General features: G+C 42.3%; 1 protein-coding gene across 2 annotated transcripts in view; it reads left to right on the top strand.

Moving 5' to 3' along the window:
• The first annotated feature begins 1,436 nt into the window (after positions 1–1,436).
• ngfa (nerve growth factor a (beta polypeptide)) overlaps positions 1,437–12,955 on the top strand; it is a 38,369-nt gene continuing 26,850 nt past the window's right edge. The window contains exon 1 of one of the 2 annotated variants that reach the window (XM_084069406.1): positions 1,437–1,573. The gene's annotated coding sequence lies outside the window, so the exon portion shown is untranslated. The remainder of the gene's footprint in view (positions 1,574–12,955) is intronic. The other variant, XM_084069407.1, reaches the window with a different exon arrangement.

The raw sequence follows: 12,955 nt of genomic DNA, 5'->3' as shown, positions 1-12,955 counted from the left end.
GTTTAGTTTAGTTTATTAGGATCCCCAGCTTTTGCCATGACAAAAGCTAGTCTTCCTGGGGTCCGACACAGTCAAACATTTTAACAGAGACATTCCTTACATCAACTTTACAATCACTATAATCTAAATAGTAACTCTGAGGACCCCCTAGGGGTCCCGGACCCCCTGTTGAAGACCTCTGAGTTAAACCCTATAGTTACTGTAGATGACCGGGTTCCCCAGGGGTCTATACTTGGTCCCCTCCTTTTCCCCTCTAAACTAGCCAATCTACAAGCTTGTAGATCAGCTATTTGGTTCGAAAGTTTGCCTATTGCCAAATCTTGGCATATTATGACATGCCCACGATAGGGGCGATAGGGTTCATGTGGTTAATTGAACTCTCAGGATTTTTCAAGTGCACAGCTCTACATGTTGCTTCATCATTTCTCAATGACAAATTACCCGAGTCGCCTTTTTACTAAGTTACCAGCTGCTGATTGCAGCGGACCATCAAACCTCTATTCTTGTAAAACGCCATAAATTTTGCTGGATGCCACACTCCGTTCTCAGTGATTGCTTTGCGAGCGCCAGCACAAATTCCACCGGCTAAATGTAGTTTCTCAAAATAACTCGTTTAGTTAACCACTTAGAGTACCAGTGTCCCACAGGGCTCTATACCCGGTGTTTCCCTCTGAACCAAATCTATTCAGCGAAAGTATAGCCGATGTACCAAGCTCACAATGTAGTCACAATGCGCCGCGACGTAAGATTCAGTTTCAGTTTCAGTTTTTTATTTATTTATAGTGCAACATCACCCCAAGGGGTCTCTGTACACTTCACAACAAGTCATACGACAAAACACGATAGCAAAGAATACACAGTGAAATGTGCCAGCACGCATGGTCACACAATAGTTTGACCAACACGTACCCCAAGCCTTTCATGGGTATACGTGTAGGTCCAGGCTAGAAGTGACTCAGGTATTCACAGCGAGCTTTCGCTGTTCAGACCCAAGGTCTGACGTGACGTTACGTGACGCCGCTATATTAAAAAAAGTCTGATCCCCACACTGGTGGAGAAAGAAGTTGACTCATCCACCGGGTCAAAGTGTAGCGAGTCCATCAATCACCTTCTGCCTCTCTGGAGGAATATGTAAGGACGGGCAGGCGGTGTAATGACTAACAGCAGCAAGGTACGACTAGTGAGCAAGCCGCACGCACGTGTGGTGAGAGGGGCGTGGAAGAAGTGGGTAGGCACTAGGACCTGCAGGCGAGCCACACAGGAGGGTGGGAGCAGGCTTTGGGACTTCTCTCACTAAACTTTCAGAACAATCCATTTCCCAAAGAGTGTGGGTGGGAGACAGACAGACAGAAGTGGATGGCCCGAGACCTGGATTCACAGCTTTAACAAGCAGGAGCGCAGGGATTTGCACTTTGGGATAATTCTGCTGGCTTGGGACCCCTTTGGAGAGTGTTGTGTGAGGTGTTGGAATATACATGTTGACAAGACTTTCTGTGGAACTTTTCACTTAAACCAGGGAGCTGGAAGAGGGAGCCCTTATAGGGTGGTGAGTTCTGTTGCTGTTTGATTTGCAGTTAAGTAAAATTACTGTGTGTGTGTGTGTGTGTGTGTGTGTGTGTGTGTGTGTGTGTGTGTGTGTGTGTGTGTGTGTGTGTGTGTGTGTGTGTGTGTGTGTGTGTGTGTGTGTGTGTGAGAGTGCGTACATGAGTGTTTGTGTGTACAAACTGTGTGTACAAACTGTGTGTACAAACTGTGTGTGTGTGTGTGTGTGTGTGTGTGTGTGTGTGTGTGTGTGTGTGTGGGGGGGGGGTGTGGGGCTGTGGTGGTGTGTGTGTGTTCGCGCGGTCGTGCATGCGTGTGTGTGTGTGTGTGTGTGTGTGTGTGTGTGTGTGTGTGTGTGTGTGTGTGTGTGTGTGTGTGTGTGTGTGTGGGTGGGTGGGTGTGTGGGTGGGTGGTGTGGTGTGGAACAGAGAGTCAGATGTGTCACTCCGAAAGTTGTCTTCATACCTGTCATTAAGTGAAAGTGGAGCTTCTGAATTGCAATTGAAGTCGCCAGCAAGCGGCCCAGCGGGTCCCCTTGAGGGGACACAAAATTCCATGAGACAACCGCAACATGTCACACCGGATCAGCTCAGTGATGAATGTAAAGGAGCTCATATGGGCTCTGTTATGTTTTCTTCTTTCCTGGTTTCCACCAATCTGATAACAGTGGTCAACGAACTGGAGATGTGAACTGTATAGGGAGAGAGGGGGGAAGGTAAAGATGAGGGAGGGGGGGGGTCAGGGGGGTGAAAAGGGGTTTCTCTAAACTTCAATGGGAACAAGTTCGCTGTTCAGAAAACTCTTGGGACATCAGGTTACCGTCTCTCTCTCTCTCTCTCTCTCTCTCTCTCTCTCTCTCTCTCTCTCTCTCTCTCTCTCTCTCTGCTCATGTTACACAACCCTCTGAGCGTCTTTTCGAAACGTTAACGAGCTCCAGCGTCCAAAACATGAAGTGTGTCGGCAAGTTTATCCTTATGTCAGGGCGGGTCTTGTGGTGTATTATGTGTATATGTGTATATTATGTGCATTATGTTTGACATGGTGTGTGTATTTATGTGTGTGTGTGTGTGTGTGTGTGTGTGTGTGTGTGTGTGTGTGTGTGTGTGTGTGTGTGTGTGTGTGTGCGTGTGCGCGTGTGTGTGTGTGTACTGTGTTGTGCTAAAGACAGACCTCATGCCTGCCACTCCTACCAGAGAATTCCTGGCGGGCTTCTGTCAGGATAGGAATGCCACCACCGTCAACATTTATCCACAAACAACGCAAACACATAAACTACTACGCCAAAGGCTTAAATAGTTTTCTTACAGGTGCACTAATGGTAAAACCACACAAAGACTATTGTGTATACTTTGATCTACATGATGTACTGGGGGTAGCGGGGGAGATAGATGCTGATGGTGAACAGACAGTGCAGGGTGAAGCTATCATTTCTAGTTGACAAAACTCAACCAATGTTGTTGTCGCAGACTCGCAGTTTTGTTTTGTTTATCCTAAGTCTGGCAGACTTAAAACTCTTGCATGTGTTCTCTCTCTCCTGCTGTGTGTCTCTCTCTAACTGTGTCTCCTCTCTCTCTCTCTCTCTCTCTCTCTCTCTCTCTCTCTCTCTCTCTCTCTCTGTGTCCCTCGATTTCTCCCTCGATTTCACTCTCCCTTTGCCTGTAGCTCTCTCAAAACTCTCTCTCTCTCTCTCTCTCTCTCTCTCTCTCTCTCTCTCTCTCTCTCTCTCTCTCTCTGTGTCTCTATCAATCTATCTATCTATCTATCTATCTATCTATCTATCTATCTATCTATCTATCTATCTATCTATCTATCTATCTATCTATCTACAGTATCTACAGTATCTACAGTATCTACAGTATCTACCTATCTATCTATATCTCTCTCCCTCTCTCTCTCTCTCTCTCTCTCTCTCTCTCTCTCTCTCTCTCTCTCTCTCTCTCTCTCTCTCTCTCTCTCTCTCTCTCTCTCTCTCTCCCTTCTGTCACACACTGACACGCATCTGTGAATTGTCTGTTTCCGTGGTGTTGTCCACATCTGTGTTGGATAAACAAACTTATCAAAACTTTGAGTGGAGGCCAGCAAGCGAAGCCCCTCTTGGGAGAAAATGTGCGCTGGACTGAGAGAGAGAGAGAGAGAGAGAGAGAGAGAGAATGCTCTAGATTGTTTATGAGCATCACTGTCGTTGCCAGTAGCGTGTCCTGGACGGACAGAGAGACTGACGCTGTGTGTTTTCATCGCCCCAGTGTTGGTCTATGTCAACAGAGGAAGTGGGGAAAGACAGGGAGAGACAGGGAGAGAGGGAGCAGTCTGTCCACACAGGAGCACGACGTTCAAAAGACACATACTGTAGCCTATACACGAATAAACAGCACGTGCACAGCAGAGTGTTGTTATATCCTGACCCTTATACGTGTCCATTCGTTTCATTTCAAATGAAATTAACCCATAAGAGTTGAGGCCGATTCTACAAATGTCTTCTAAATCCTAAGTTTTCTGAAAAACCTATGTTGCTATATCAGTGGTTAGCAAACGTTTTCGTGTCAAAATTAATGTAAATACAAATGTATTTGGCCGCCGACCTCCATCTCGTAATATTCAGCTCCAGGGACCCCCAGAAGCAAAGATTTGAGTTAAAAATGTTCGCTTTAAAAAATATACATAGTCAAAGATTTGCACATATTTGCATGATCTTTCAAAAATGGCAGATCTACAAGCTCATAGCCTGGCACAAAGTGACCTGCTATGAGCTTGGATATCTACTATTTTTGAATAGCCAACCAATGTGCTATATATATAGCTAAAATCTAAAATGACACAGATGCTTTCCCAGTTTTAATGGGTTATGGTGCTGTAAGTGATATTTTTGTTAAAATACAATTTAAGCATTTAGCAGACGCTCTTATCCAGAGCGACTTACAAAAAGCAAGGTAAACACATACTGTACATCAAATGCAGAGAGACAGTGTAGTGCCTCAGTAAAATAGGATCACGAGTAAACTAAGCATCAGTCTAAACGATATGCTATCAAAATAACAATCTGTACGTTGACACTATAGGATACCAGGCAAACAATTAACCTAGCATCTGTCTAACTAACCTAACATATCTAAACTTTAACATTGTGGTCAAGAAAGTTAAATAGCTCTATGTATTCCCATTGCAATCATTGCTGTTTGTTGAGTAATAGGGGTCTCCTAGTCTCTCCAGCTCATTAATAAACAACTTAAAATTTCAGGTTGGGAAACCGTTTTCTTCCAATCAGGAGAGATAACTAATACACGATACAGACTAAACGAGTGAAATTGGAAGTGATAAAATGATTACAAAAAAACTACAATGAAAGCCGATCTATAATCTGTCAGCTTTTACAGCTTTTTCAGTTTGGGGGGAAACTTTCTCCCATAATGACAAGCCAAAAAATGTGGTTGAAACTTGTTAAACGGGGGATTGTCTAATTGAATATATCCCTCAAACTCACGCAAGCATGCGCCATCCAAACAAGGCCTGCAGCGTTGCCAGAAACAGCCTCTACCATATAAACTCTGGTCTTGTGTATGTTGGGCAGATGGGCACTGCTGTTTTCCCTGCAGACAACGACGTCTGTGATTATTCATGACCCCTCTCAGGTTTCCCTTTGAAGCTGAATTACAGCTTTCCCTATGTTAGCACCAGTGTGCATGTTCATGATATGTGTGCGTGCGCTCGTGATGAACGAGTGTGTGTGCACGCACTCTCGCGCACGTGTGTGTGTGTGTGTGTGTGTGCGTGTGTGTGCTTGTCAGTGCATGGAAAAAGTTCCCACACTTCTTACTTAAGTAAAAGTATCAATACTGCAATGTAGAAATACTCTGTTACAAGTAAAAGTCCCGGAATTCTAAATTTACTTGAGTAAAAGTACAAAAGTATTGGTATCAAAATGTACTTATAAAGTATTCCAAAAGTAAAATTACTCATTATGCAGAATGTCCCATTTCACAAGTTTTCAAATGTATACAATGTATACAAATAGCAGATCTAAGATCTCACAATGCATCGCATCGCAACACATTGTGAGCTTGTAGATCGGCTATTTTCAAATGGCCGAAATGTACTGTATATAGGGCTGAAGTGGGTTTTGTATGTTTTATAATAATAATCTAAATCTACAAAGTAACTAGTAAGTAAAGTTTTCAAATACTTGTTGTAGAGTAAAAGTACAATATTTTCCTTTGAGATGTAGTGGAGTAGAAGTAAAAGTACTGAAAATTGGAAATACTCCTGTAAAGTATACCTCAAAATTATACTTAAGTACAGTACTTGAGTAAATGTACTTTACACCACTGGTGCTTGTAATACTATACTTGTGAGGGACAAATCACCCCCACAAGCATAGTATACATTTAGAATTGTGAGGACACAATGTCTCTGGTCCTAAAAAGAGAGAAATGGTTGTTTTTATGGTGAAACTGTTTTCTTTCTGTAAGTTAGGCTTATACAGTATAAGATTCAGGTTGGGTTATAGGATTAGACATTGCATATCGATTTCACACGAGCCCACATTTCTACTCGCACTGCAACGCATTGTGAGCTTGTAGATTGGCTATTTCTGGTGCATTTGTATGTGTGTGTGTGTGTGTGTGCGTGCGTGTGTGTCCTCTCGGTGATAATTCTATAGAAATTTGTTAGAAACTATGGCTCTTCAGCGAGGGGCCATGTATGCTTTGAAAGTGAATCTCCATCAACTTGGCCTTTGTGATGACTCTTTACATCCAGAGGGCTCAACTCTTTGAAGTTCTTAAGCATTACAACAGGAAAGGAGCCCCATCCCATAAAGACAGCATAAAGCAAGTTCTTCTAGTGTGAGGTGTCCAGACTTGAGAGAGGGTTGCAGATGACACCATAGGGACAGGTGGACTATTTGACACAATATAGGGCCGTCACGGTTATGACATTTCACTTGACGATTAATTGTCATACAAATAATTGCGAATTAACGATTTAATTGTGTGGCTTTTAGGCCTAGTAAACAAAAGTTACACAGGGCAGACTTAAAGACACAAAGAAATGACTGACAATGGTCAATATACCAATGATCAAAATAACACTATATTTTATACTTTATACTAAAGAAGAGTAACAAAATAGTGGAAATAGTCGGTCTACAAGCTCTGATGCGACGCGTTGTGGTCTTGTAGATTGTCTATTTCCACTCTTTCTGAAAATGTTTCAAAATGTACGAACCTTTCTCAAAATGGAAACGGTTATACAAAAATAATTGCGCTGATACTTACTTGTTTAGACGATTATGTAACAATTGTGATAATGACAGCCCTATTGACACTTTGTTGTTAACCCATTCTATTTACTCATTTGTATAATAGCTGTCAATTCATTTACCTTTGCAAACACGCATCCAACATAGGTTTCATTCAAACACGTTCATCACGCAAAACGAAACAAAACAAAAAAATCTTGTGTGGTCAAAAAAACAGTAAATAATACATCCATGGATCCTAGACTTTATACAAGGCCCCTGCCTTGGTTGTTTTTAGGGTCACTGCCACCGCAGCTTGGCACAGGTCAAAAGGCACAGCAGGGGGTCAGAATGTTCGGGGGTATAAGGTGAACCAGCTGGAGTATATATTCTGTCTGGAATATCGGTGTGAGAGGTTAAAGTTCAGGCTAAAAGGGTCATGTCTGTGTTTGTGGAGAAACGGGAAGAATTGGAGGTCAACATTGCTGGAGAGGAGAGGGACAGACAAAATGTGTCCGTGGCAATACTTGTCGATGTCCGTGGCAAAATTCTTTGAATTAGCTTTTACATAGCATTATAATGTTCTTAATTTGTTCATTATAAGACCCAATTACTGAATGCCAGTCTCTAATTTTCTTCAAGATACGTATAACAGTGATTTCATTAAAGGGATAGTTCACCCCCAAAATTACTTTTTTCCTATCGATTACTCATCCCATGGAGACTTGAATTCATGGATATTTTTTTGTTTATTCCTAAGCCAACCATTTGATGACCAGTAGCGGTTCCAGTAGGAGACACAAAGGAGACTCTTTGCGTCTCCTACCGGAACCGCTGGCTGGTCATCAAATAGAGTACATGAAAGTACATTGAAAATAGTACATTGAAATAGAGTACTCTATGGCATTAGGAGCCCACCAGTAGTGGTTCTCAAACTTTTTTTATTTTCAAGGACCACCATAATACTCCATAAGTGTACACGTGGTTCCATGTACACTCTCAAAGTTACAGACCTGTACGCATCCATTTGGACCCCCTTAAAGGAACCCTGAAGGTCCCTCGACCCACTTTGAGAACCTCTGCGCTAGTATTCATTTAGGACTAGCTTTTTATGCGTTTCTGGTAATATTATTGTCCGCTCGCTTTCTATGTCCGTGGCAGAAATAGAATTTTGTTGGAAATGTCCATCACAAGCCAAGCATGGTGATGATGAAAAACACTCAGACGTCACTTGCAATTTGGGGTTTTTGCGGCGTCAACTCCAGTGGATGTATTCTATCCTAACAACTTTACACAACGTTGGAGAAGAAGCGTATTATATAACAAGAAATCACGGCTGACGTTGTTTGACATTCGCAACCTACTGCGTTTAGACTGTGGGGCATTGCGGGACGTGGGCAGACATTCCATTGTCCCACCACCACCACCACCACCACCACCGTTGCACCCATATGGAGCTGGTTTTTCTAACTGCTTTTCGCTGTTGTTACCAAATCAAAAAAATACCACCGCACTAACTCTGTAAGGTTTCCAGATTTGTGGAAATCTTTTAATCCCATGCTGAGGTGTTACGCAAGTAACAGCTCCTCCTTGATTGTGTGTGACTGCTGCTAAAGATCAAAGTTTGACAGGTGCTTCTTCAAAGGGATGTTTGTCTGTGTTTGTCTGTGCCTCTGTCTCTGCGTCAGTCAGTCAGTCAGTCTCTCTGCATGCATGCATGTGTGTGCATGCTGAGTATGCGTGTCATACGTGCTGCTGGTGGTGCCGTGGTGGAAGCTACAGTAGTACTTACTTAGATGTTTTACTTAAGTAAAAGTAGCAATACCGCAATATAGAAAATACTCTCTCACAAGTAAAAGGCCAAGGCCTGTGTTCAAAATGTCACTTGAGTAAAAGTACAAAAGTGCATCAAAATATACTTAAAGTAGCCTATGTTTTCGATGCGACGCGTTGTGAGCTTGCAGATCGGCTATTTTTGAGTAGCATAGGTACTGTATAAAATAGTGGTTAATATATGTTTATAATATAATCATACAAAGTTACTAGTAACTAATGTTTTCAAATGATTGTAGTGGAGATTCATATTTGCCTCTGAGATGTAGTGGAGTAGAAGTAAAAGTACAGAAACTTGGAAATACTCAAATAAAGCAAGAATATATGCCTCATACTTGTACTTAAGTACAGTGCTTGAGTACATGCGCTAGTTACTCACCACCACTGCATACATGCTGGTGTGTCAAAAAATGCATTAAAAAAAATTACAACTCGATGCGTAGACATGCCTGATCATTCCATGCTAAATGCCTCTGTGACTTTCAGCTATGGTCTCCTCTCGTGTACAATGCATACTGCAGGAGGCGATACACGATAAATCACCAGTGGGGATTTTTACTGGTACAGTAACAGTGTTGCGGCTATAATATGTTGACTTAGTCATTGTTTGATATGATGACTTGCCTCACCGCAGCCACTGTGTGCGCTCGCGTGCGCACGTGTGTGTGTGTGTGTGTGTGTGTGTGTGTGTGTGTGTGTGTGTGTGTGTGTGTGTGTGTGTGTGTGTGTGTGTGTGTGTGTGTGTGTGTGTGTGTGTAATCCCGTATACAGTAAATGTCTGCTTGTTTAAGTGAGTGTGTGCATGCGTCTGCGCGTTTCTTGTGTATTTCAGTCGATGTCATGCTGTCATCACTCTCTCTTTCCTCCTTCCTTTCCCCGAGTTATTGGTTGGCAGACTGATTGTAGCTTGTCTGGACATGAAACACCCAACCTACCACACGATGAGAGATAAGATGTATCAAAACATATTCCTGAAAAACACTTTGTAAAGTGATACACATGCAGATAAACACAATAGAGATACACACAGGCCAAATCTCAAGATGTATACAATATAAAGATACAGATACAGACAGGCCAATTAAAGACATACACAATATAGAGACACACACAGGCCAAATCTAAAGAGATACATAGAGATACACACTCCAAATCTAAAGACATGTTATATTATTTGAAGCTGAGTAACCCCTTCACTAGCACAAAGCATTCTTCCTGATATTGAGGATTTTTTGGTGTTTCTGTCAGCTTTTTCTTTTCTTTTGTTCCTCTTATCGATGTTTGGTGTTTCTTTTTGTTTGGCTTTAATATTTGAAACTCACCCTGGCCAGGTCAAAACTATTATACAGCGATTTATTGGCATTTGGTTGTATTGAAAATATTTCACTTGTTTAATCTGTATCCTGGCTGAGTTCTCTATCCTGATTGGATAAAATTGGTATCCCGAACTGAAAATGCATTTTCTGTTCAATAAAGAGCTGGAGAGGCATGGAGAGACTCCTGTTACTGAACAAACACTCTATATCAATGAGTACTATCAGAATATAGAGCTATTTAGTATTTAGCACTTATTTTAACCTAGTGCCCCCATTTAAGAAACACTACAATATGGAGATGCACGCTCCAAATCTAAAGATATACACACCATAGAGATACACAGGCCAAATAAGCAGTGGCGTGTTTGTGTTTTGGTTTGGAAACGCAGCAAAAACACACGCCTTAGCCCCAAGGATACAACTAAAGCCGCTTATTACGCACTTATTCCAATTATGCCAATTTTGGAATAAACTGTATGCAGGGAAGATGAGCCACATGTCTGCTTGGAACCTGCTGGTGTCCACGCACGCCAACAGACAGACAGACAGACAGACAGTGCATATCTGGTCTGTTTTTCATACAGTACTTCTTCCAGTTGCTATAGCCACGAGGGATTGCAAGAATCCAGCTTCTCGAGACGTTTGACCCCCCCCCCCCCCCCTCCCCTGTGCACCATAGCAGTGTGCTGTACAGTAAGCGGCAACATGTTTTGTTTGGGTTGAAGTGAGGGGTTAAATGATGCGTCATGAAGAGTTTAGGGAGCGTGTTCCTGTAGGGAAGACACAGTTCTCTGAGCTGGATGCGCTGATTTTACTGTAAGACCCAGTTGTGGAAAAAGTGGGATAAAAAATAAAATAATAATATATATATATATATATATATATATATATATATATATATATATATATATATATATATATAACTGAAAGTAAAAGTACTCATTTTCCAAATATATGAAAATGCTTTGAAAATAGCAGATCTACAAGCTCACAACGCATTGCAAAGAGACGCGTTGTGAGCTTTCTTAGACCACTGGTAAGACCCCACATCCAACAACTACACTTCTGTTCAGCTCTCTCACAACACACGCACGCACGCACGCACGCACGCACGCACGCACGCACACACACACACACACACACACACACACACTATCCGAAAACACTGTAAAACTGTTCAAAAGCAGACACAAACAAGCCTGCATGCACACACACACACGCACGCACGCACGCACGCACGCACGCACGCACGCACGCACGCACGCACGCACGCACGCACGCACGCACACACACACACACACACACACACACACACACACACATACACACACAGAGAGAGGAGCCACTAGTATACACTACTCTACACCTTTGGCCATTGCTCTGCTCACACACTCAACATGGTGTGCTGTTAACAGACAGAGAATAGCCTGGGAGGTCCCACAGAGACAGGTGGTCGACATCAGTGAGAGATAGAGGTAGGGAGGGAGGGGAGAGATGGAGGGAGATACGGAGTACCAGATAAAACGAGAGAAAGTGAGAGAGCCAAAGGCCCAGGAGAGAGAGAGAGAGAGAGAGAGAGAGAGAGAGAGAGAGAGAGAGAGAGAGAGAGAGAGAGAGAGAGAGAGAGAGAGAGAGAGAGAGAGAGAGAGAGAGAGAGAGAGAGAGAGAGATGAGGGGAGGGGAGACCACACAGAATGGGCAACAGATAGGTCAGGCCTGTTTAGCAAGAACGGGGGAGACAGTGACGAAACAACTAATGTGAGTGTAGAAGACCATTGTTTCAAGGGTCTAATGCAATCCTGTCCATCACATGGCTGAATCCGTACCAGTTGGACATGGCTAAGTTTGTACTGGCTCGCTGGTCAGACTTAATTACGCTCCCTGTTTTCCCATAGTTTTTTTTTTTATTATTCTCACAGAATATGAGACTATTACCAGCACCCAGTTGGGTGGATTTAAGGTCATACCCTGGCCCTCCCAGAATGTTACCCTGACTGTAAATGTCTGTCTCTGACCTAATGCCTACAAACAACCGTCCATATATCTACATTTAGCTGTCTCTAGTCTTGAACATAGCTATTTTTACATTATACCTGAAGTTAGGTCAGCTCTGCTCGTAGCTGGCTTATTAAATTAACTTGCAAAGACTTGAAACTAGCTTGAGTGCAGTGATGCAACACAGTGAACTTGTGAACCTTTGTTTTATTTGTTTTGTGTGGTCAGTTATGTTGTATAAAGTCGTGTTATTGCTGCATTTTAAAGCAGTTGAAAGTGCAGACTGATTTGCAAATTGTGGCCAAAGTATTCCATGGAGAAAAGATGGTCAAATATAAAAAGATTCTTCATGGCGACAGAAATATCAGTCGAAGTGCAGAGGATTTTACAGCGGGTTTAACGTGAAAGTTTGAATTCAACAAACAAGGACATTGGTTAAATATTTCTAAATAGTAAGTATGTTAAGTATGACCCTGATTTATCAATTGGTAAACATGCAATACCAGAATGAATGGTCCTTTAACCACTTAACCACTATATAACAAAGTATATAGGGGTCCAACAGGGTTCTTTATTTGGTCCGCTAAGTTTTTTCCCTCTACACCAAATGTCCTTGCCAAAAATCGCCTATCTACAATCTCACAAGGTGTCGCAACGCTTATAGATCAGCTATTTTCACCGAATTTTACTCAGATTAGAGATGCAGTCGTTCATGTGGTTAGCCACGTTATGTTATGTTTATTTATTTGATATGGACATCACAATTACATTGCACGAAACCAGATGCATTGTTTACAGTGTATATAGCACGAGTACAAAAACAAAAAAATGTCTGTCTGTCTGTCTGTCTGTCCCTTGGGTCCACACCGTTGCTCGTGGCATTAGAGCACAGTGTAACATACTGAGCATATAGTATGGAAAATGTAGGTTGTCTGATTGAAGACATCCATTCACTATACGCCCATGTCCCAATTTCTGTGCGTTCTGGTAAGACTGAATGAAATACAGTACATGCATTTCCTTTTGGAACATGTAG

The sequence above is a fragment of the Gymnoscopelus microlampas genome (assembly GCF_963454915.1).
Source record: "Gymnoscopelus microlampas genome assembly, chromosome: 10".
Taxonomy (NCBI): Eukaryota; Metazoa; Chordata; class Actinopteri; order Myctophiformes; family Myctophidae; genus Gymnoscopelus; species Gymnoscopelus microlampas.
The sequence above is the reverse complement of the archived record's forward strand: the minus strand, read 5'-3'. Positions and strand labels throughout refer to the sequence as shown.